The following is a 24,999-nucleotide window of genomic DNA, read 5'->3' on the forward strand; positions in this document are numbered from 1 at the left end:
GAATTGAAACAACTGCAAGAAGTTGTTGCAGCAAGACAAAACCACAACAGAAAAAAGAAAAAAAAAGAAAACAACTTATAAAGAATAAAATGAAATTAGAAAAATAAAAGATGTATTTAGAAAAAATACATAAATGAATCAACAATAAGGTAAAACAGAACTCCAACCTAAAAGAAGAAGAAAAATAAAAGGCCTTGGGTATGGAAGGCAGAGTTTAGATGGGGGTGGAAGTTATCCAGGGGTGGTGTTTAGGGTGGGATGGGGCCTAGGCAGGGTGACATTCAAGCATGGGGTGAGGCCTCTGCTTAGGACCTGCATGGAAGGGGAGAGGCAGCACGTCCAAAGAGGGGCCTCCGGAGTATGGAGTTCTGGAGTTTGGAGGTAAGGCCCTGGGTGAGGGTGTGTGGGTGGGGTTTAGGCCCAGCAAAGCTGGAGAGGGTCTCAGAGGGGTGTCTCTGAGTGTAGATGTAGGGCCCTGGGTGGGGGTGTAGTGGCAGTGCTTGGGCTCTGCACAGTAGGAGGGATGGTCCGAGGGCAGATGGTTAGGCCTGGGAGCCCAACAGGCTCCCAGGTGCCTAAGTGGACAGGGAAAGTGCTGGCCGCCTTCCCTTCCATTCCTCTGTATGCCCCCCAGTGTCTCCACCAGGATCTTTCCCCATCACTGCTGAACCCCTAAACATGGGTGGGTTCTGCTGAATGTAGGAACTCCTCCCCTCCCACAGCCGCCCCTCCGGGGTGCTGGTCCCATTGGTCCAGCCTTTACTTTTGCTCCCCCTTCCCTCCCTTCAACTCCCTCAGGACCCACACAGCTGGAGGAGGCCTTGGTGGGCAGAGGATCAGGCCCAGGACCTCAGCAGGCTCCCGGGAGCCCAAGTGGGCAGGGGAAACATAGCCACACTCCCTTTTGATCCTCTGCCCTCCCAATGGTCCCTGAATTTCCCCCTTCGGCATGGGATCCCTTCCCCTCCCCCAGCCGCCCGTCAGGGGCACCGGTCCTGTCCTGCCTCCACTTCTCCTCCCCCACTGCCCCCCCAATGTCCCATATCCTACCCAGTTGATGGGGGTTCCACACATCCCCTTAGGTGTCCGTGGTCCCCCACGGGTGCCTGGTAGGTGCCCTAGTTGTGAGGAGACGCGAATTCCATGTCCTCCTAGTACGCCATCTTGACTCCGCCCCCTAGATAATTTTCTGATCAAATTCAAGTTTGACTTCACCCCCTGGCACTCCTACTCTTGCTTTAGTTACAGGTAGGCATTATCTTTCATGACTAGTTCCTTCTCTACATCAGTCTGTGACACTGGTTGATGTAGCACCACCAGTTTTCAGATTTGCTAAAATGGGTTCCTCAGTTGCTGGCCAGCATTAGCATCCTGGGATTGTGGCAACAGTTTCTCATATGCTCCAATGTCTCACCCTGCTTCTTCTTGTCTACTGCCATGATTGTAAAATGGTTTTGCATAGAGATCTTCAAAGTGTTTGTAGGTTTTTTTCTTTTTTCAGTTATATATTCACCTTTAATTTTTTTTAACAACGTTATTGGAGTATAATTTCTTTACAATGGTGTGTTAGTTTCTGCTTTATAACAAAGTGAATCAGCTATACATACACATATATCCCCATATCTCCTCCCTCTTGCATCACCCTCCCATCTTCCCTATCCCAACCCTCTAGGTGGTCATAGAGCACCAAACTGATCTCCCTGTGTTGTGTACCTGCTTCCCACGAACTATCTCTTTTACATTTGGTAGTGTATATATGTCAATGCTACTCTCTCACTTCGTTCCAGCTTACCCTTCCCCATCCTGCGTCCTTAAGTCCATTCTCTACATCTGTGTCTTTATTCCTGTCCCACCCCTAGGTTCTTCAGAACCATTTCTTTATTTTAGATTCCATATATATGTGATAGCATACAGTATTTGTTTTTCTCTTTCTGACTTACTTCACTCTGTATGACAGACTCTAGGTCCATCCAGCTCAGTACAAATAACTCAATTTCGTTTCTTTTTATGGCTGAGTAATATTCCATTGTATATATGTGCCACATATTCTTTATCCATTCATCTGTCGATGGACACTTAGGTTGCTTCCACCTCCTGACTATTGTAAATAGAGCTGCAGTGTTCATTGTGGTACATAACTCTTTTTGAATTATGGTTTTCTTATGGTATATGCCCAGTAGTGGGATTGCTGGGTCATATGGTAGTTCTGTTTTTACTTCTTTAAGGAAGCTCCATACTGTTCTCCATAGTGGCTGTATCAATTTACATTCACACCAACAGTTCAAGAGGGTTCCCTCTTCTCCACAACCTCTCCAGCATTTATTATTTGTAGATTTTTTGATAATGGCGATTCTGACTGGTGTGAGATGATACCTCATTGCAATATTGATTTGAATTTCTCTAATTAGTTAAGTTCAGCATCCTTTCATGTGTTTGTTGGCAATCTGTATATCTTCTTTGGAGAAATGTCTATTTAGGTCTTCTGCCCATTTTTGGATTAAGTTGTTTCTTTTTTTGATATTGAGCTGCATGAGCTGCTTGTAAATTTTGGAGATTAATCCTTTGTCAGTTGCTTTATTTACAAATATTTTCTCCCATTATGGGGGTTGTCTTTCCGTCTTGTTTATAGTTTCCTTTGCTGTGCAAAAGCTTTTAAGTTTCATTAGGTCCTATTTGTTTATTTTTGCTTTTATTTCCATTTCTCTAGGACGTGGGTCAAAAAGGATCTTGCTGTAATTTATGTCATAGATTGTTCTGCCTACGTTTTCCTCTAAGATTTTATAATGTCTGGCCTTAAATTTAGGTCTTTAATCCATTTTGAGTTTACTTTTGTGTATGGTGTTAGAGAGTGTTCTAATTTCATTCTTTTACATATAGCTGTCCAGTTTTCCAAGCACCACTTATTGAAGAGGCTGTCTTTTCTCCATTATATATTCTTGTCTCCTTTATCAAAAATCAGTTGACCATAGGTGTGTGGGTTTATCTCTGGGCTCTCTATCCTGTTCCATTGATCTATATTTCTGTTTTTGTGCAGGACCATACTCTCTTGATTACTGTAGCTTTGTAGTATAGTCTGAAGTCAGGGAGCCTGATTCCTCCAGCTCTGTTTTTCGTTCTCAAGATTACTTTGGCTGTTCGGGGTCTTTTGTGTTTCCATATAAATTTTGAAATTTTTTATTCTAGCTCTATGAAAAATGCCATTGGTAGTTTGATAGGGATCACATTGAATCTGTAGATTGCTTTGGATAGTATAGTCATTTTCACAATGTTGACTCTTCCAATCCAAGAACATGGTATATCTCTCCATCGGTTTGTATCATCTTTAATTTCTTTCATCAGTTTCATAGTTTTCTGAGTACAGGTCTTTTGCTTCCTTAGGTAGGTTTATTCCTAGGTATTTTATTCTTTTGGTTTCAGTGGTAAATGGCAGTGTTTCCTTAATTTCTCTTTCAGGTTTTTCATTATTAGTGTATAGGAATGCAAGAGATTTTTGTGCATTAATTTTGTAGCCTGCTACTTTACCAAATTCATTGATTAGCTCTAGTAGTTTTCTGGTAGCATCTTTAGGATTCTCTATGTATAGTATCATGTCATCTGCAAACAGCTTTACTTCTTCTTTTCTGATTTGGATTCCTTTTATTTCTTTTTCTTCTCTGATTGCTGTGGCTAAAACTTCGAAAACTATCTTGAATAATAGTGGTGAGAGTGAGCAACCTTGTCTTGTGCTTGATCTTAGTGGAAATGGTTTCAGTTTTTCAACATTGAAAATGATGTTGACTGTGGGTTTGTCACATATGGCCTTTAATATGTAGATGTAAGTTCCCCCTATGCCTACTTTCTGGAGGGTTTTTATCATAAATGGGTGTTGAATTTTGTCAAAAGCTTTTTCTGCATCTACTGAGGTTTTTTGCATCTATGTTCATTAATGATATTGCCTGTAGCTTTGTAGCTTTCTTTCTTTGTGACATCTTTGTCTGGTTTTTGTATCAGTGTAATGGTGGCCTTGTAGAATGAGTTTGAGAGTGTTCCTGCCTCTGCTATATTTTGGAAGAGTTTTAGAAAGATAGGTGTTAGCTGTTCTCTAAATGTTTGATAGAAATCGCCTGTGAAGCCATCTGGTCCTGGGCTTTTGTTTGTTGGAAGATTTTTAATCACAGTCACAATGTCAGTGCTTGTGATTGGTCTGTTTATATTTTGTTTTTCTTCCTGGTTCAGTCTCGGAAGACTGTGCTTTTCTAAGAATGTGTCCATTTCTTCCAGGTTGTTCCTTTTATTGGCCTATAGTGGCTTGTCGTAATCTCTGATGATCCTTTGTATTTCTGAAGTATCAGTTATTACTTCTCCTTTTTCATTCCTAATTCTGTTTATTTGAGTCCTCTCCCTTTTTTTCTTGATGCGTCTGGCTAATGGTTTGTCAATTTTGTTTATCATCTCAAAGAACCAGCTTTTAGTTTTATTGATCTTTGCTATCATTTACTTCATTTCTTTTTCATTTGTTTCTGATCTGGTCTTTATGATTTCTTTCCATCTGCTAACTTTGGGTGTTTTTTTGTTGTTGTTGTTCTTTCTGTAATTGCTTTAGGTGCAAGGTTAGGTTGTTTATTTGAGATATTTCTTGTTTCTTGAGGTAGGATTGTATTGCTGTGAACTTCCCTCTTAGAACTGCTTTTGTTGCATCCCATAGGTTTTGGGTTATTGTGTTTTCATTCTCATTTGTTTTTAGGTGTTTTTTTAATTTTTTCTTTGATTTCTTCAGTGATCTCTTGGTTATTCAGTAGTGTATTGTTTAGCCTCCATGTTTCTGTATTTTTTACAGATTTTTTCCTGTAATTAACATCTAGTCTCACAGCGTTGTGGCCAGAAAAGATACTTGATGTGATTTCAGTTTTCTGAAACTTACCACTGCTAGATTTGTGACGCAAGATATGATCTCCTGGAGCATGTTCATCAGTGATACTGGCCTGTAGCTTTCTTTCTTTGTGACATCATTGTCTGGTTTTGGTATCAGGGTGATGGTGGCCCCGTAGAATGAGTTTGGGAGTGTTCCTCCCTCTGCTATATTTTGGAAGAGTTTGAGAAGGATACACATTAGCTTTTCTCTAAATGTTTGATAGAATTCGCCTGTGAAGCCATCTGGTCCTGGGCTTTTGTTTGTTGGAAGATTTTTCATCACAGTCTCAATTTCAGTGCTTGTGATTGGTCTGTTTATATTTTCTGTTTCTTCCTGGTTCAGTCTCAGAAGGTTGTGCTTTTCTAAGAATTTGTCCATTTCTTCCAGGTTGTCCATTTTATAGGCATAGAGTTGCTTGTAGTAATCTCTCATGATATTTTGTATTTCTGGACTGTCAGTTGTTACTTCTCCTTTTTCATTTCTAATTCTATTGATTTGAGTCTTTTCCCTTTTTTTCTTGATGAGTCTGTCTAATGGTCTATCAATTTTGTTTATCTTCTCAAAGAACCAGATTTTAGTTTTATTGATCTTTGCTATCATTTACTTCATTTCTTTTTCATTTATTTCTGATCTGATCTTTATGATTTCTTTCCTTCTGCTAGCTTTGGGGTGTTGTTGTTCTTCTTTCTCTAATTGCTTTAGGTGTAAGTTTAGGTTGTTTATTTGAGATGTTTCTTGTTTCTTAAGGTAGGATGGTATTGCTATAAACTTCCCTCTTAGAACTGCTTTTGCTGCATCCCATAGGTTTTGGGTCATCGTGTTTTCATTGTCATTGGTTTCTAGGTATTTTTTGATTTCCTCTTTGATTTCTTCAGTGATCTCTTGGTTATTAGGTAGTGTATTGTTTAGCCTCCATCTGCTTGTATGTTTTACAGATTTTTTCCTCTAATCGATTGCTAGTCTCATTGCATTGTAGTTGGAATAGATACTTGATATGATTTCAATTTTCTTAAATTTACCAAGGCTTGGTTTGTGACCCAAGTTATGATCTATCCTGGTGAATGTTCCATGAGCACTTGAGAAGAAAGTGTAATCTGCTGTTTTTGTATGGAATGTCCTGTAAATATCAATTAAGTCCATCTTGTTTAATATATCATTTAAAGCTTGTGTTTCCTTATTTATTTTCATTTTGGATGATCTGTCCATTGGTGAAAGTGGGGTGTTAAAGTCCTCTACTATAATTGTGTTACTGTCAATTTCCCCTTATATGGCTGTTAGTATTTGCCTTATGTATTGAGGTGCTCCTATGTTGGGTGCATAAATATTTACAATTGTTATATCTTCTTCTTAGATTGATCCCTTGATCATCATGTAGTGTCCTTTTTTGTCTGTTGTAATAGTCTTTATTTTAAAGTTTATTTTGTCTGTTATGAGAATTGCTACTCCAGCTTTCTTTTGATTTCCATTTGCATGGAATATCTTTTTCCATCCCCTCACTTTCAGTCTGTATGTTTCCCTAGGTTTGAAGTGGGTCTGTTGTAGACAGTATATAAAGGGTGTCAGTTTTGTATCCATCCAGCCAGTCTGTGTCTTTTGGTTGGGACACTTAAGCCATTTACATTTACGATAATTATCAGTATGTATGTTCCCATTACCATTTTCTTAATTGTTTTGGGTTTGTTATTGTAGGTCTTTTCCTTCTCTTGTGTTTCCTTCTTAGAGAAGTTCTCTTTATTAGCTTTTGCTGCAAAGCTGGTTTGGTGGTGCTGAATTCTCTTAGCTTTTGCTTGTCTGTAAAGGTTTTAATTTCTCCATCAAATCTGAATGAGGGCTTCCCTGGTGGTGCAGTGGTTGAGAACCTGCCTGCTAATACAGGGGACACGGGTTCGAGCCCTGGTCTGCGAGGATCCCTCATGCCACGGAGCAACTAGGCCCGTGAGCCACAACTACTGAGCCTGCGTGTCTGGAGCCTGTGCTCCGCAACAAGAGAGGCTGCAATAGTGAGAGGCCCCCACACTGCGATGAAGAGTGGCCCCCGCTTGCTACAACTAGAGAAAGCCCTCGCACAGAAACAAAGACCCAACACAGCAAAAATAAACTAATTAATTAATTAAAAACTCCTACCCCCAACATCTTCTTTAAAAAAAAAAAAAAACTGAATGAGACCCTTGATGGGTAAACTTGGATGTAGGTTTTTCCCTTTCATCACTTTCAATATGTACTGCAACTCCCTTCTGGCTTGCAGTTTCTTCTTAAAGATCAGCTGTTAACCTTATGGGGAATCCCTTGTATGTTATTTGTTGTTTTTCCCTTGCTGCTTTTAATATTTTTTCTTTGTATTTAATTTTTGATAGTTTGATTAATATGTGTCTTGGCGTGTTTTTCCATGGATTTATCCTGTATGGGACTCTATGGTGTTTTTGGACCTGATTGACTATTTCCTTTCCCATATTAGGGAAGTTTCAACTGTAATCTCTTCAGATATTTTCTCAGTCCCTTTTTCTTTTCTTTTTCTGCGACCCCTATAATTTGAATGTCGGTGTGTTTAATATCGTCCCAGAGGTCTCTGAGACTGTCCTCAATTGTTTTCATTCTTTTTTGTTTATTCTGCTCTGCAGTAGCTATTTCCATTATTTTATCTTCCAGGTAACTTATTTGTTCTGCTTCCTCAGTTATTCTGCTATTGATTCCTTCTAGAGAATTTTAAATTTCTGCTATTGTGTTTTTCATCATTGTTTGTTTGCTCTTTAGTTCTTCTGTGTTCTTGTTAAACGTTTCTTGTATTTTCTCCATTCTATTTCTAAGATTTTGTATCATCTTTACTATCATTAGTCTGAATTCTTTTTTCAGGTAGACTGCCTCTTTCCTCTTCATTTGTTAGGTCTGGTGGGTTTTTACCTTTTTCCTTCATCTGCTGTGTGTTTCTCTGTCTTTTCATTTTGCTTAACTTACTGTGTTTGGGGTTCTCCTTTTCACAGGTTGCAGGTTCATAGTTCCCATTGTTTTTGCTGTCTGCCCCCAGTAGCTTCCTGGTGGAGAGGACTGGTGCCTTTATTCTGTTGAATAGCCTGGATCTTGTCTTTCTGTTGGGGTGGACCATGTCCAGTGGTGTGTTTTGGGGTGCTGTGACCTTATTTTGATTTTAGATAGCTTCTGTGCTAATGGGTGGGGTTGTGTTCCTGTCTTGCTAGTTCTTTGGCATAGGGTGTCCAGCACTGTAGCTTGCTGGTCGTTGAGTGATTCTGGTTCTTATTGTTGAGATGGAGATCTCTGGGCGAGGTTTCGCTGTTTGATATTATTTGGAGCCAGCAGGTCTCTGGTGAACTGATATTCTGAACTCAGCTCTCCCACCTCAGATGCATAGCCCTGATACCTGGCCAGAGCACCAAGACCCTGTCAGCCACATGGCTCAGAAGAAAAGGGAGAAAAAAAGAAAGAAAGAAAAAAAAATGAAATAAAATAAAGTTATTAAAATAAGAAATTTTTTAAAATTATTAAAAATAAAAAAGTCAAAAAAAAAGAAAAAGATAGCAACAAAACCAAAAAACAAATCCACCAATAATAACAAGCGCTAAAAACTTTACTAAAAAAAATGTAATAAATAAATAAATAAATGTACAGACATAACCCTAGGACAACTGGTAAAAGCAAAGCTATACAGACAAAATCAGACAAAGAAGCATACAGATACACTCACAACAAGAGTAAAAGGAAAAAAATATATATATAAAAAAGCAAAAGGAAGTGGGCAACCAAATCAATAAACAAATCTACCAATGATAATAAAGTCTAAATGCTAAACTAAGATAATCTTAAAACCAGAAACAAATTAGATGCAGAAAGCAAACCCCAAATCTACAGTTGCTCCCAAAGTCCACCACCTCAATTTTGGGATGATTAGTTGTCTGTTCAGGTGTTCCAGAGATGCAGGGTACATCAAGTTGATTGTGAAGATTTAATCCGCTGCTCCTGAGGCTGCTGGGAGAGATTTCCCTTTCTCTTCTTTGTTCTCACAGCTCCCGGGGTTCAGCTGTTGATTTGGCTCCGCCTCTGTGTCTAGGTCGCCTGAGGGCGTCTGTTCTTCGCTTAGACAGGACAGGGTTAAAGTAGCAGCTGATTCGGGGGCTCTGGCTCTCTCAGGCCACGGGGAGGGAGGGGTGCAGAGTGTGGGGTGAGCCTGCGGCAGCAGAGGCCAATGTGACGTTGCACCAGCCTGAGGCATGCCGTGCGTTCTCCTGGGGAAGTTGTCCCTGGATCACGGGACCCTGGCAGTGGCGGGCTGCACAGGCTCTCGGGAGAGGAGGTGTGGATAGTGACCTGTGCTTGCACACAGGCTTCTTGGTGGCTGCAGTAGCAGCCTTAGCATTTCCTGCCCGTCTCTGGTGTCTGCACTGATAGCCGCGGCTCGTGCCCGTGTCTGAAACTCATTTAGGCCGTGCTGTGAATCCCCTCTCCTCGCGCACCCTGAAACAATGGTCTCTTGCCTCTTAGGCAGGTCCATACTTTTTCCCAGACTCCCTCCCGGCTAGCTGTGGTTCACTAGCCCCCTTCAGGCTGTGTTCACGCAGCCAACCCCAGTCCTCTCCCTGGGACCTGACCTTCGAAGCCTGAGCCTCAGCTCCCAGCCCCCACCCAGCCTGGTTGGGTGAGCAGACAGGCCTCTCAGGCTGGTGAGTGCTGGTCGGCACCAATTCTCTGTGCAGAATCTCTCCACTTTTCCCTCTGCACCACTATTGCTGTGCTCTCCTCCGTGTATCCGAAGCTTTCCCCCAGCAGCCCCTGTCTCCGCCAGTGAAGGATCTTCCTAGTGTGTGGAAACTTTTCCTCCTTCACAGCTTCCTCCCCGAGGTGCAGGTCCTGTCCCTATTCTTTTGTCTCTGTTTTTTCTTTTGCCCTACCCAGGGACATGTGGAATTTCTTACCTTTTGGGAAGTCTGAGGTTTTCTGCCAGCATTCAGTAGGTGTTCTGTAGGAGTTGTTCCACATGTAGATGTATTTCTGATGTATATGTGGGGAGGAAGGTGATCTCCACGTCTTATTCCTCTGCCATCTTGAAGGTCTCTGTTCGTAGGTTTTTAATGAACAAAAAGCATTCCAAGAGCAAACAAGTATGAAAAATGGTGTCTTTACTGCAAGGTTTCTCAGAGCTTTTGATATGATAATATGCATTGTGATATGCTAATGTGAATTGGGACTCTCCCAGAGGGAGAACTAATGTTAAACTTATTTGATCCAGAAAAATTTTTTAAGACAGACATCTGTTATCATCACAGGGAATTATAGTGTTCCAAAAGAATACAGTTTGCAAATTTTGGACTGCACTGTCAAATCAAATTCCTTACACCTTGACCAACTCATTTTGCCTTCCCTAGAAAATACTTTTCTCATCTCACTCATATATTCAAAAAAATTCTCTGTTCATTTTAAACCCTCAGGGTCAGCAAAAAATACCCAGAGTGGTTTCAGCTTCTAGAGCCTTGGTTTTATACTTTATGCCTACTCAGATGAATGTAAAAAGGAATTTGGGGAAGAGTAATACTCTAGGCCAGGAGGAAATGACATGATTCCTTTTAAGCATCACATCAGGCAGTTTGAGAGCTACAGTCATCCAGTAAAGTGATTGTGTAAGTCCTTGCAACATGAGATTGTAGGGCACGTAAACAGGGAAAACATATGAGTTCAGATGTTAGTTGAGATCCCATGAATGGACAGAATTCCTTACAGAGTGAGCTCTGATGCAAATGATCATCAGTTGCCTACAGACCTTGTCTCTTGTAATGAGGGAAGGGGCCACAAAAAGAGGAATTGGAATAAAGGTGGAGTCACTCATGGTGTGTCTTGTTTACCTGGGACAGCCCTCCTTAGCCCTGCTGTCCCAGCATAACTAATAAGATTGCTCTCTTTCACTCTCAGAAAGGTCTTGGTTTGACTGATTAATTGTACAGACACTAGATGAGGGAGAAGACAAGAGCCAGTAGAGGAGCTGTGTGTCCTAAATGTGAAGGAGATAAGCATTACTTAAAGGGAAAAGAGTAATGAAAGTTGTTAAGGGCAATGTTAAGTCAGTGATGATGAGACTGACCCAAGATTTTAATGTAGAACAGTTTCAGTAAGAAAGTAAGGTCAACCTGTTTAGTTTTGATCTTATTGACTCTTCAGGGCATTTTGCCAAATGTATTGTTATTTAATGATCAGGCTTCTTACAGTGTTGATATCAGATTTCTGATGCATTGTTTAGAAGATTTTTAAGAAACATGAAAAAATCCATAATCATTGTTGAACATAGATTTTTACAATCAAATTGCTTCAAGTATTAGTTAAAAAATAAAAATATGTGTATAGAATTGTATATCCCTACATCTCCCATAATGCTTCACATTGTTTACACGCAGTAAGCACTTAATAAATGTATGCTTGATATGTTGATGTGTACTCTGATTATTGGCCAATGCAAAAAAGGCCTAAATATAATTATAAAATAGCTAAAATACCTTCTTAGAAGTTTTGATCATGTGTATACAATTTAATGTCTTCTATACAGACACAAATTAATTATGCTATTTCACCATAAGGGACAGAGTCTAGTTTAGCTGCTGTAATTTTTTCATGTTAGTTCGCCACTTTTGTCAGTAACCCACTTTGTTGAAGAACATTCTAATTATTCTTAGGGATTATGAAGGAAGTAGATGATACTGACTCTGCATTAAAGAGCTTAAAGAATACATTTATTTAAGGATATATTGCCTATCCTCTGATGAATTGTTTGCTATGCATTACATGAAATTTTAATAGATAGTAAGATCATTCAGGTACCATACAGGCAGCTAGAGAGATACATAGTCAGAAAAATCCAGCCTCCCATCCCTTTATTTATAGCCAAGTGAATTTAACTTTTGAAAATTCATTCACTGGGCAAAACTCTGACTTGGTTGGAAAAGAAGTTAGGGATGTGGTTTCTTCTTTCATAGCTCAGTGTAGGTAGGGAAGTGATAAATTAGCTTATGGAAGAAATACAAAGTACTGAGTCTGGCAGATAGAAACTTCTCCCCATTGTATAGATCCCATAGGTTCTCTCAGAGTGCCTTTACCTTAAAGGCTATGTGTACACATTAAACATTTTTAAGGAGAAAAATAAAATCTCAGCATTTTAGGAAATTTTTCCAGGTGGCCATGTGCCGACTGTATTGTAACAGAGACTGGAGATAGAACAATTAGGAAGCTTTTGTGGTAACCTATCCATAGGATGAAAAGACCAGATTCTGGGACCTTAATAGGAAGGAGACTATGAGTTTGAGCTGTTCTGAAGGCAGAATGAAAAACTCTTTGGTAAGTGATTTTATAAATGTGTCATATAGAGATTGGAGCCAGCAATGGAGCTGAGAAGATCAGTGGTGCTGTTGACCAAAATGTCTGCCAGACAAAACTATTCAGAGTTTCACCTTTGAAAAGCTATAATTTTGTTTTCGTTTCCACTATGTAAAGGGTTTATAGGTTACATGCACTGAGGAGATGCTCACAGAATGAAATTTACCATATCTCATCTCCTTTTCCAGCTCCAAAATGAAACCTGTATTCCACAACCCAAAATCCTCTTTATCTGGTTTGGAAACTTGATGTTTGGTGTAGTTGCCAAATTAGAAGGAAGCAAGAGAATAGTGACAAGCACACAGACTCCTGGACCTGGGCAATTTAATCTGCCCAGTGCTTTAAAAGAAGGTGTTCAAAGACTGCTGATAAAAGACATTTATTTGTTCCTGAGTTCAGTGGGCTGACTGTAATATTTGAGAAAATGGAAGGAGGGGCCCTATGAAGGTTGTTACATCATTAAAAATTGATGACAGAGCACCTAAAGTAGATTGTGATGTAGTGCCAATGGATGCAGCATTAACTTAAGAATACACAATTTGATACAACTGAATATACAATTTAATCTCCCCATCATCATCATCAGGATGATGGGGCGCTTATAGATGTAAGAATATATGTAATTTGAGGATGATTATGGGCAGATTATAAATGTTAGATTTATATTACTCATGTTCCCTGGGTATTTTGCCTTCTAAGATTCACAAATTAGAAATTCCATTACTAAGTATGTATCCAATTTTCTTGAATTTTTAATTCTCTCAAAATAAACATTAATTCCTGAGTAATGTTGACGTGTATCATAATGTTTAATAGTGTATCACAGTGAATAAGCATAAGCAGAGTAAACTAAAAATTTCCTTTTATGTTACAGAGATATTACTCAGTAAATTTTCTTTTCTACTGCATTAAATGCTATTTGAGTAATGTTGCAACCATAGCAGATTTAAGGGCTTTTGCCTGTATTCAACCATATCCTAGTTTAGTGATGGGCCCAGAATATCTCTTGGTACTTAATCATTTAAGGGGTGCATGCTGTTTCTACTTGGTCTATATTCTAGCCCTTGGGGGTGCTTAATTATTTGAGATCTGATGTTTACACTTAAGAACTTTTGGTCAGATCTGTGATTAGTAAGCAATTAATATTGGCTACAGAAGTCTGCTGTGGGGTAGAATAATTATTATTTGCAACATTAATCTTAAAGCTGATAAGGGTGTTAGGTTGTGTAGTTGTTGAGACCGAAGCTCTGATCTGATTCTGGGCAGATTAATTTCCTGAATGTGTTCCTTATATTTTACAATGAGGATAAAGTAGTAACTTAGGGTGATTGTGTGAATTTGGTGAGATAATGTACATAAAGCTCATAACAAGTACTAAGTAAAGGTTTGCTATCACCATTAGCATCTCAGGTTTCTTGATGATCTTTTATGTATATGTCACCTGGGAATTAATCTAGTTGCTCTCTAAAAAGATTTATGGCTTCTGCCATTTTAAGAAATACAAGTAAGTTACCCCTTTTGCAAATTTTGGCACTTCTTTATGCTTATTACAAATATTAAGTAATGCTGAAGTTTAAAGAACATCAAAATCACCACAAATCCTATTGCCTAAATATAAGAACTGTTAACATTTTATAAACATCCTTCTAGTCACTTTTCTATGTATACCCATAAATCAACCCTCCACACACATATTCACAGATATAATATTACAAAGAATGAAATTAAGAAAACTTTTTATAATAAAAATATGCTTTTAATTTTTTTCAGATAATATCCTCAGAAATCCCCATCATAATCTTAATGGCTTCCTAATTTTCAGTTGTATTGTTGTGCCATCATTTGTATCACCTAATATTTATTTTTGAACATTTTACTTTTTTCATATATTATAAACAGCACTTCAGTGATCATTTTTGTGTGCTCATTTTATAATGTCATAGTATAACTTCCAAGAAATGGAATAATTTGTCTAAACTATATCCATTTAAACTTCTAACCCATACTTAGTACAGGGATATTTTCTTGATTAATTTCTGATGATATCTTTATCTACAATATTATACTATGACTTAGAATATATTTATTTTTCATAAACTACTAAGTTCCAGTAACTTATGTCCCCAGGTTATAATATTCTTGGTATTAGAGTATTAGCAAATAATTTTCACTGTAGCAATAACTTTTGTGATTTATACCTCTTAATAGCTGTTTTGTTTTTTGCCTTCCATCTCTTCAGACTGGCAAATCAGAATACTTTAATGATATTCTCAGTCAGATTTGACCTGGGATGGTTCTTATGTACTTGCTGTTTGCTTTGCTGTATAAGGAGAATCCTTTAAAGTTAATTCAACTTCTATTTTTCATCTGTTCAGAAGTTATGTGTTTGGAACTATGTTGTCAATAGACAGATACAAAGGAGTTTAAAAGGTAATTGCTTTCAAGAACTTCATTATATTTATAGCATGATATGTTAACACATATAGGGGAATATAAAATATAAACCAAGGCATATAATTACTCTTTTAAGGAATGAGGTATTGATAGGTTCTGTAGAAGAATAGGAGAAATTCCTTTACCTAGGATAATCAGAGAAGGTTTTATAAAGGAAATAATAAGCCCCAAAGAGTGCCTGGGATTTAGGAAGGATGAAGGAAAAGGGAGAGGGCTTTGTATCAGTTATCTATTGCTGTGTAAGAAATGACTCCAAGACAGAGTGACTTCATACCACAGTGATTCATTATTTTTCATGACTCTATTGGTTGACTGGATAATTAGTTCTTCAGTTCATTTCCCTCAGGTAGCTACATATAGTTGGCACCTTGGCTAGGGACAAGGTTCAGCTGGGACCACTGGATAACTATACCTCTCCATCCTTGCTATCTTGCTGTCAGTACATTCCAGGCTTCCTCATGAATGATGATGTCTCAAGACAGCATTCCAAGAAAGCAAAAGCAAAACAAGTAAGTCCCTTAATGTCTCTGGAAATTGCATAATATCATCTCTGCCTTATTTTACTGGAAGTCGTAAAGCCAGCACAGATGAAAGGAAGTAGATTCTACCTTTTGGTGGGAGGAGCAATAAAGTTTCATTGCAAAGAGATGTGCATACCAAGATAGGAAAAATGTATGGTCATATTTTGAGATCCACCACAAAGGAACTGAACGAACAAAGATTTGGAAGGAAGAATAAATTATTTGGAGGTTCAGCAAGAAGACAGGTTATGACCCTATTTTTCAGAATACATAAGAAGATCTTGGCTATTCCACAGATACTGTTCTTAGGGACCTCAACAGTTTATTTAGGTTGTTGGCGATGCCACTTTACTCTTTGGGTCTTGGATCAATAATACTTGTGATTTGGTAAAGAGGTATTTTAATACTATTTCAAGTTTTGTATTTAGTGTTCCCATATTAATATAAGTATAATAGTAATACCCCCTTTATAGATATATAGAAAGAGTAAGTGATCTAATGTTATCCTCTGTTTATTGCTTCTTTTCATATTCTGGGGCTAAAGATTAGAGAAGTGGCTTGCAGGTATCATTAATGAAAAGCGTTAATGAAAATTACTGGAAAACATTGAAAATGTCTATCTAGTACAAAATAATCAGAGAACAGCTGTAAGTAAAAGAAATTCCATTTTTCAACATAGTGAATCCATTCAGTACTTACTATATTTTCTCTTTTTTTTTCCTTTTTTCTTTTCTGTAACTGATAAAAGTAGACTTACAACTAGGTAGAGTGATCTGTTGTTTGCATTTTATAATTTGAAGGGCAAAAGAAAATCTCTGAATCAAATCATTGAACCACTGCAGTATCTGAATCACACCATTGTTGTTTCCTTGTGTTTTAAAGTTTTTTTTTTAATAAAAAAGATATAATATAAGAATATATATAAATACCCTGAAAAATACAACTAATAAATGAATTCAGTAAAGTTGCAAGATACAGGATTAATATGCAGAAATCTGTTGCTTTTCTATACACCAATAAAGAACTATCAGAAAGAGAAAGTTATCCCATTTAAGATCATATCAAAAAGAATAAAATACCTAGGAATAAAGTTAACCAAGATGCTGAAAGACCTATACTCTGAAAACAATAAAACATTGATGAAGGAAATTGAAGATGATCAAATAAATGGAAAGATATCCCCTGCTCTTGGATTGAAAGAATTAATACTGTTAAAATGGCCATACTACTCAAAGCAATCTATGGATTTAATGTAATCCGTATTAAAATACCCATGATATTTTTCACAGAACTAGAACAAATAATCCTAAAATTAAAATGGAGCCACAAAAGAGCCTGAATTGCCAAAGCAATATTGAGAAACAAGAACAAAGCTATAAGTATCACCCTCCCTGACTTCAGACTCTATTACAAAACTACAGTAATCAAAACAGTATGGTTCTGCCACAAAAACAGGCACAGAGTTCAATGGAATGGAAATTAACCCATACACCTATGGTAAATTAATCTTTGACAAAGGAGGCAGGAATATACAATGGAGAAAAGACAGTCTCGTCAGCAAGTGGTGCTAGGAAAACTGGACAGCTACGTGTAAAAGAATGAGATTAGAACATTTCCTCATGCTATATACAAAAATAAACTCAAAAATGGACTAAAGACCTAAATGTAGGACTCAAAACCATAAAACTCCTAGAAGAAAATAGGCAGAACACTCTTGGACGTAATATTATTTTGGATCTGTCTCCTTAGGCAAAGGAAACAAAAGCAAAAATAAATGAGACCTAATTAAAATTAAAAGCTTTTACACAGCAAAAGAAACCATCGACAAAATGAAAAGACAGTCCACTTAATGGGAGAAAATATTTGCAAATGATATGACTGGCAAGGGGTTAATATCCAAAAATATATAAACAGCTCATACAACTCAATATCAAAAAAACCAAACAAGTCAATCAAAAATTGGTAAAAGACCTGAACAGACATTTTTCCAAAGAAAACATACAGATGACTAACAGGCACATGAAAACATGTGCATCACTAATTATTAGAGAAATGCAAATCAAAACCAAAATGAGATATCACCTTCTATCAGTCAGAATGGCCATCATAAGAAAGTCTACAAATAACAGATGTTGGTGAGGTTGTAGAGAAAAGGGAACCCTTGTACACTTGTGGGAAAGTAAATTGGTATACCTACTCTCAAAAACAGTGTGGAGGTTCCCCAAAAAACTAAAAATAAAACTACCACATGATCCAGCAATCCCACTCCTGAGTACCTGGAAAAAAACAAAAATGCTAATTTGAAAAGATACATGCACCCCAATGTTCATAGCAGCATTATTTTACAATTGCCATGGTATGGAAGCAACCCAAGTGTCCATCAGCAGATGAATGGATAAAGAATACATGGTGTATATATACAACGGAATATTATTCAGCCATAAAAAATAATGAAATTCTGCCAATTTAAGCAACATTGATGGACCTAGAGAATGTTATGCTTAGTAAAATATGTCAGACAGAAAAAGACAAGTACTATTTGGTATCACTTGTATGTGGAATCTAAAAAGTAAAAGGAATGTATAGAGCAAAATAGAAACAGACTTACAGATACGCAAAACAAACCAGTGGTTACTACTGGGGAGTGGGTAGGGGAGAGGGACACGTTAGGGTTACAGGATTATGAGATACAAACTACTATGTATAAAATAGATAAGTAGTATACAGCACAGGGAATTATAGCCATTATTTTGTAATAACTTTTAGTGGAGTATAATCTATAAAAATACTGAATCACTATGCTGTACACCTGAAGCAAATATAGTATTGTAAATCAACTGCACTTCAATAAAAAATAATAGTCATTGCCATATAATTATTGAAACTATTTTGATGTAGTTTTTATGATAATCATGGGATTAGCTGTAAACTGTTGAAATGTGTCCAATACTATGCTATAATTTTTTTTTTTTAGAAGATGTTGGGGGTATGAGTTAATTAATTAATTTATTTTTGCTGTGTTGAGTCTTCGTTTCTGTGCGAGGGCTTTCTCTAGTTGTGGCAAGCGGGGGCCTCTTACTATTGCGGCCTCTCTTTTTGCAGAGCACAGGCTCCAGACGCGCAGGCTCAGTAGTTGTGGCTCACAGGCCTAGCCGCTCTGCGGCATGTGGGATCCTCCCAGACCAGGGCTCGAACCTGTGTCCCCTGCATTAGCAGGCAGATTCTCAACCACTGTACCACCAGGGAAGCCCCTATAATTTTGATAAATTTAAAAAATGGTTCCTTCTGTGTATCAACTTATCTTACTAGTTGAGAGTTAATTCAAGTAATGATTCAGTCAACTCATTGTATTGTGTAGAATTCCTCCTCCAAAATTACAACGTCCCTAAGAGGGATATTGTATTAGTTTTCAGTATTTAACACTTAGTATAAAGTAATTAATGAGATTAATTTCTAACAAAATAGTTGGCATGGTTCAGGTACTAGATGAAATGGGGCATAGATTAAGTGAAGACTGGGAAAGAGAAGATATCTGTTTCATAAGTGGATGCCTAGAGGCAGCTTACATATATGGGTAATTGCAAAAGAGCATCCAGGGAAACCAGGAGCCATTATGAGACAGCTGGAAGGAAAATAAAACTTCGAACTTGGAGATCTGATGATCAGCTTCTTCACTTTGTTCTAAGGCCAACTGGAGGGATTTCACGTGTTTTAGCAGGCTGTGTGATACATATAAAATCATACATTGGTGGAATATTCTCCTTCCATGTCTTAAATATCATTATTAAAGGTGGACTTTAGTGAATAGAAATGGAAATGATGGATGAACCACTTATGTGGCTTTAATGGTTACCAGAAATGCATTCTCATGTCAGTATTTTAAATTGCTTAGTCTAAGGCCAATTATTACTTGCCAAGATTTATAAAAGAAAGTTAATTAGGAAAAGTAAATGTTGGATGTCAACTTGAACAGGCACAAAAAGTCTAAAAAATATAAATCATTAATAAGAAGATGAATGGCTGCAGCTTGACCTAAGGAGCAAACAAAATGAAGTGACTGGAGAACACAGTTTATTCAGAGAACTGGATATCATCATCTGATCTGTTATCCTGAGCAACTCATAAGAGTGGAGGCAGAGTTACAATTAATTAGCTAAACGTAGATTTTGTTTGACTCTGCAAATTGTTTAACCCTGAGAAATAAACTATATTTAGTTTATATACTTGGAGTGGCTATAAGTTTATTTGTGAATTTTTGTAAACTGTGGAAAGGAAATGATCATTAGCCTCCTTCCAAAGCATGTGAGTTGGGAGAATTAAAGAATAATGCCATTTGCAGCAACATGGATGGACCTAGAGGTTTTCATACTGAGTGAAATAAGTCAGACAGAAAAAGACAAATATCATATGGTATTGCTTATATGTGGAATCTAAAAAACAGTGTACAAATTATCTACAAAACAGAAATAGAGTTACAGATGTAGAAAACAAACTTATGGTTACCAGGGGTAATGGGAGGGAGGGATAAATTGGGAGATTGGAATTGACATATACACACTACTATATATTAAATAGATAACAAATAAGGACCTACTGTACAGCACAGGGAACTCTACTCAATACTCTGTAATGGCTTATATGGGAAAAGAATCTAAAAAAGAGTGGATATAATTATATGTATAACTGATTCACTTTGCTGTACACCTGGAACTAATACAACATTGTAAATCAACTATACTCCAATAAAAATTTTAAAAATAAATAAATAAAATTAAGGGCCCTGATAAAAAATAAAGATTAATACCTTTCTATAGGAAGTAGTGAATACTATTTGAGAGCAGGGATCATGTTGAATCCTTAGTGACTATTGTAGTGGCTGCATGTAATAAGTGTTCAATAAATATCTACTGAATTAAATGATACATAAATGAATAGTGAAATCTGTGATTGGCTATATGGCATTATTCAGTCTTTTAACCTTTGTCTCTTTTTGAGAACATTAAACATACATTCATGACTTTAATGTATATATTATGAAAATGATAGGTGTTTTTAAGTACTAAAATGTATTAAATGTTAAAAAAACATTTTCTAAAATATGCTGTTGGGCTATGATGCACATCTTAAGGAGCTTGCTACCCTCCTCTCCTAGGTTTTCTAATCAGTTAAGAATCAATCTGTTTTATTAGGCTATTAATAAAACTACTTATTAGAATATTAAAGTTGCATAACTAATCAAAATTAGTGGCTTAAAACAAGAACAGCCATTTATTTCACTCATGAATCTGTAACTTATGCAGGTCTAGGAAGGCATGACTTTCTGGTCCATGTGTTTTCAGCTAGGATGGCTTGAATGGGTCTGAAAAATTCACTTCTTAGTTGGCTCAGCCACATACATGGCTGGTAAGCTGATGTTGTCAAGCTGTGTGCTGCACATACAAGCGTAGATTGATAGGACATTTTCCTTCCTATCTTAACTATCCTTATTAAATATGAATATAAATAGAAAGGGAAGTGATGGTTGAACCACCTGCACAGCCTTAAGTGTTACCAGAAATGTCTTCTTATATCAATATTTTAAATTGTTCAGCCTAAGGCCAGTGCTTAGCTGGGAGCTCAGCCAAGACTATTGACCAGGGGCCTTAATTCTTCTCCATGTGGAACTTTCTAGAAGAATCGGTTTCCTCACAACACGGAAGCTAGATTCTAAGAGCAGGTGTTCTAACAGTGAGAAATTGGAAGCTTCTGGTTTCTTAAAGCTTGGGCCCAGATATTGGCATATGATTATAGTTACCGTAGTCTATTAGTAAAATAGTTATAGAGTATGCCTAGATTCAAGGGAAAGGAATATAGACCCTGCCTGTCAATGGAAGGGGTGTCAGAGAATTTGTAGCCATCTTTAATCTAACATAATTATCTTTAAAATAATCCCCTTGTGGTGAATAAGAAAAATATAAGACTTTTTAGATAAGACATTTACTAGTGTATATGCCAGAATTACCAATTCATTAAATGTGATAAGCTTATAAAATTAGCTTGTCTTAAGTTGTCTTAAGCTTAAAAGGCTACAGGAGAGCATATAAAAGGCTTATCAAATTTTAACAGATTATTCTAATTATTCCTAGTAAAGTAGGCAAATTACGTCTATGGCCTCTCATTCAAAGGATAAAATTCTATAATAGTACTCTGCAAAACTTGCCAGGCCAAGCATGAGCATTCATGCTTGATGAATGACAATAGGCCTTCTTAATTTATTTATTATCTTAACATGGCCAAGGTATGTGTCACCTTAGCTTCGAAATATTTTATTCTCTCACGTGCATTAATAGTGTGTATTCCTTCTATGTTTTTGTATCGCCAGTAGTGAAGTTTGACTTGAAAAGAAGGATGTTTCTGAAAAAACGTTTCCTAGGTTTTTAGTGTGTGAACTTACAGGAAAAAATATCTGAATACTTACTATGTTCCAGGAACTGGTCTGTATTCTGGAAATACAGCAGTGAGCAAAAAGGACAAGGCCCAGGCCTGTACTTACAGATTTTGCATTTCTAATAGGGAAGGTAGATATCAACAAGCAAATAAATAAATGTGTAATGTAAATTAAAGTAGTGATAAATAAGATTAAGAACACAGGTATAGTAAGGGCGTAGAGAGTTGTATTGAAGGAAGGGGATATTCTTTCTGCTGAGTGAAAAATTAGTTGTTTGGGAGCTATTTCCATGATGATGATGATGTTGATGACGATGATACATACATAACATTTCATGGATACTTACTCCCTACTGGACTTTTTAAAAACTGATTTATATGTTATATCATTTAGCACAACTCATTTGTAAAGATTCTAAAGTAACTGTAAAGTTGTAAGAGAGGAAATAGAATCCTAGAGAGAATTAGTAACTGGCCCAGAGACAGATAGCTAGTAAGTGGAAAAGCATATACGCTTAAAGGATGCAAGAATGCTGGTAGAGGTAGTGGGAAGGGGTTGTACTGAGGCTCTATTTTGAAGGGAGAGCCAATAGGAATTGTTGATAGAGTAGAGGTAGGAGAGGAATCAAAGAATGAATTGAAGAATGATGCTTTAGTTTTGGTCTGAGCAACTAGGTGTGGCTTTACAATTTAATGAGATGAAAAGTGCATTTGGTTGTTGAAGAGAAGGTGGTGTAAAATAAGAGTTCTCTTTTGGACTTGTTAGATTTGAATGGCAATGAGACATTCAAGAAGGCTTGTGTGTCTGTGCTTCAGGGGATAGGTATTACTTTGGGAGTTAGCAGCATAGATCTAGTTTCTACTAAGATCAATTTCTTTCGTTATCGTGTGTCATGTCCCAGGGTCACTCTCATTAAAGATGTACCCATTTATCCTGAGAACACAGACTATGGTGGGAAGCAGTATTTTTGCTTACTATGGAATATCATACTTGCTGTCACTATATTTTATGAAATGTGTACTAGTCCTAAATGTGGAAAATATTTTTAAGGAAGAAGTGGTTTCTCTTTTTAAAAATATACATATATTACATGGATCTGTACATGTGATAAAATTTTATAAAGCTGTACACCAAAAAAATGACTGCATGTAAAAAAAATGCTGAAATATATAATGTCTATAGTCTGGTTAGTTGTATTGTGCCATTGTCAATTGCCTGGTTTTGATAAATTACTATAGTTTTGTAAGATGTCATAATTGAGAGAGGTACATGTGGGTATATGAACTTTCTGCATGATTTTTTTTAACATTTCAAGGTAAAAAATTATATATATAATTATGTATATGCTATATATGTATATATAATTATGTGTATGTTACATATATGTATATATACTTATATACATATAATTATATATATAATTGAATGTCTTACCTTAAATTGTGACCTTGATTAGTCCTACCCAGTGCAGGACACCACACTCACATGAAAGTTGGAGGCAGAAAATATCCTTGTAATATACCAAACTTAATGGGATGTTGATTGTATTCTTCATTTATTAATGCTGAAAACGTTAAATACGTTGGCAGTTTTTTTTTTTTTTTCCTGCGGTACGCGGGCCTCTCACTGTTGCGGTCTCTCCCATTGCGGAGCACAGGCTCCGGACGCGCAGGCTCAGCGGCCATGGCTCACGGGCCCAGCCGCTCCGCGGCATGTGGGATCTTCCCGGACCGGGGCATGAACCCATGTCCCCTGCATCGGCAGGCGGACTCTCAACCACTGCGCCACCAGGGAAGCCCACATTGGCAGTTTTATTCATATTTTAGTACTTAAGCTTTTCATATGATTAGAATGTGTGCATATTTAATGTACCCCCAAAGATGAAGTGTGTGGTAATTTGTTAAGCTAAAAGGCAGTAGTAAGACACTTTGGCAAATATACTATATTACAGGCATCTTAGGGAGACAAATGAGTTGAACACGTCAAAATAATAGTTCTGTGATATTTACCGACAACTTAAAATAGCTGGGGACTATCTATTCAAAAACATGATTGTAGCATTATTTCATTAACCTCTAAAAAGCTCATTATTTTAAAAACATAAATCCTCTTTATGTCTCTTTTCAGGAAATGCAAAATTCCATTTGTGGCATAATTCTTCTACCATTAATTTGTTCACATTATTTCTGTGTTCATCTTTCTTAATGCCAACAATGATGGAATAGAATGTTAAGTCTGTGATTACCTCTACTTTTTTGTTGTTTTTAAATATAAGCAAAGATTTAAAGACCCAGATGGGAAATGTCAGCGCTATATTCTTCCTAGTCAGTTCTAACAAAATATCATCTATCTTAAAAATTGTTCTTCACAGGCATCAAAATCCCTAAATAACAGCCAAAACCCCCCCCAAAAAAACAAACAAACAAAAAAAACTGAGTAAATGCTTGTAAAATCATAGCTTCCTGTTGTGAAATTACAATTTATTGTACTCAAAGAGCAACTGTTTTTAAAAAACAAATGATTTTCTGAAAATAGATTGAAGATCTTAAGTTGCTTCACTGGCTTGTTGTTATACTAATTCCATCAAGTGGGATTTGGTTGATGAAACTGTGAAATAAAACAGTCCATACTTTTTGTTTAGACGAGTAATTTTTCAAATGCTTAGAGGGACAAGAATGGAAGTGATCACTGTCTGATATTCCACTTATTTGTGAAATGCTTATGGAATGAATGTGGTTACTGAACATTGTGTTTACTGAATATTAAGGAGAATAAAATATTGCCCTCTCTTCAAAAGAGCTTACTGTTAACAAAGGAGTAAAATCAAAGGGACAAGATAGGCTGGGAGTGGTGTGTGATTGAAGGTGTGTTGATCTGGGGCTGAACTCAATTGCTTTTAAAAGCTTTTTCAAGATCAGGTCAACATTAGTAACCTGACCAGATCTGGAGAGAGAAGAGTTGGTAAATTATTGGTTGAGGGAGGGAGTAGCAGTCAGGGGCATTAAAAAACCCTATTCCTTTCCTAGCCACTGTAGATGAATAACAATGGTTTGCAAACTGACTTTATTCTTAATTAAAATAATGAAATAAAAAAGCCTTATGATACTGGGTTACTGACATAAATTTAATAACTAGAATTTTCAGGCACTCCCAAAGTTTCATTTTAACTGTTAATTCCAACGATGTTTCTCTCTAGAATCTTCTAGAAATGGAACACTTTGATTTGCCTTCCCTCCCTATATTTCTGATGTTCTGTCAGAAATATTGATAAGCAGGGAAGTAATCCAAAAGCTGGGCGAAGCAAGCAGTGAGAAAGAGCATACATTTCTAAACTGGATCAT

At 37.0% G+C, this 24,999-nt stretch overlaps 1 protein-coding gene across 1 annotated transcript in view; it reads left to right on the plus strand.

Moving 5' to 3' along the window:
- Window positions 1-24,999, plus strand: part of KCNH5 (potassium voltage-gated channel subfamily H member 5) — a gene marked incomplete at both ends in the record, with an annotated part of 325,030 nt that overhangs the window by 195,139 nt on the left and 104,892 nt on the right. The gene's annotated exons all lie outside the window — the stretch shown is intronic.

Source organism: Grampus griseus (genome assembly GCF_964374135.1).
Source record: "Grampus griseus genome assembly, chromosome: 2".
Classification (NCBI taxonomy): domain Eukaryota; kingdom Metazoa; phylum Chordata; class Mammalia; order Artiodactyla; family Delphinidae; genus Grampus; species Grampus griseus.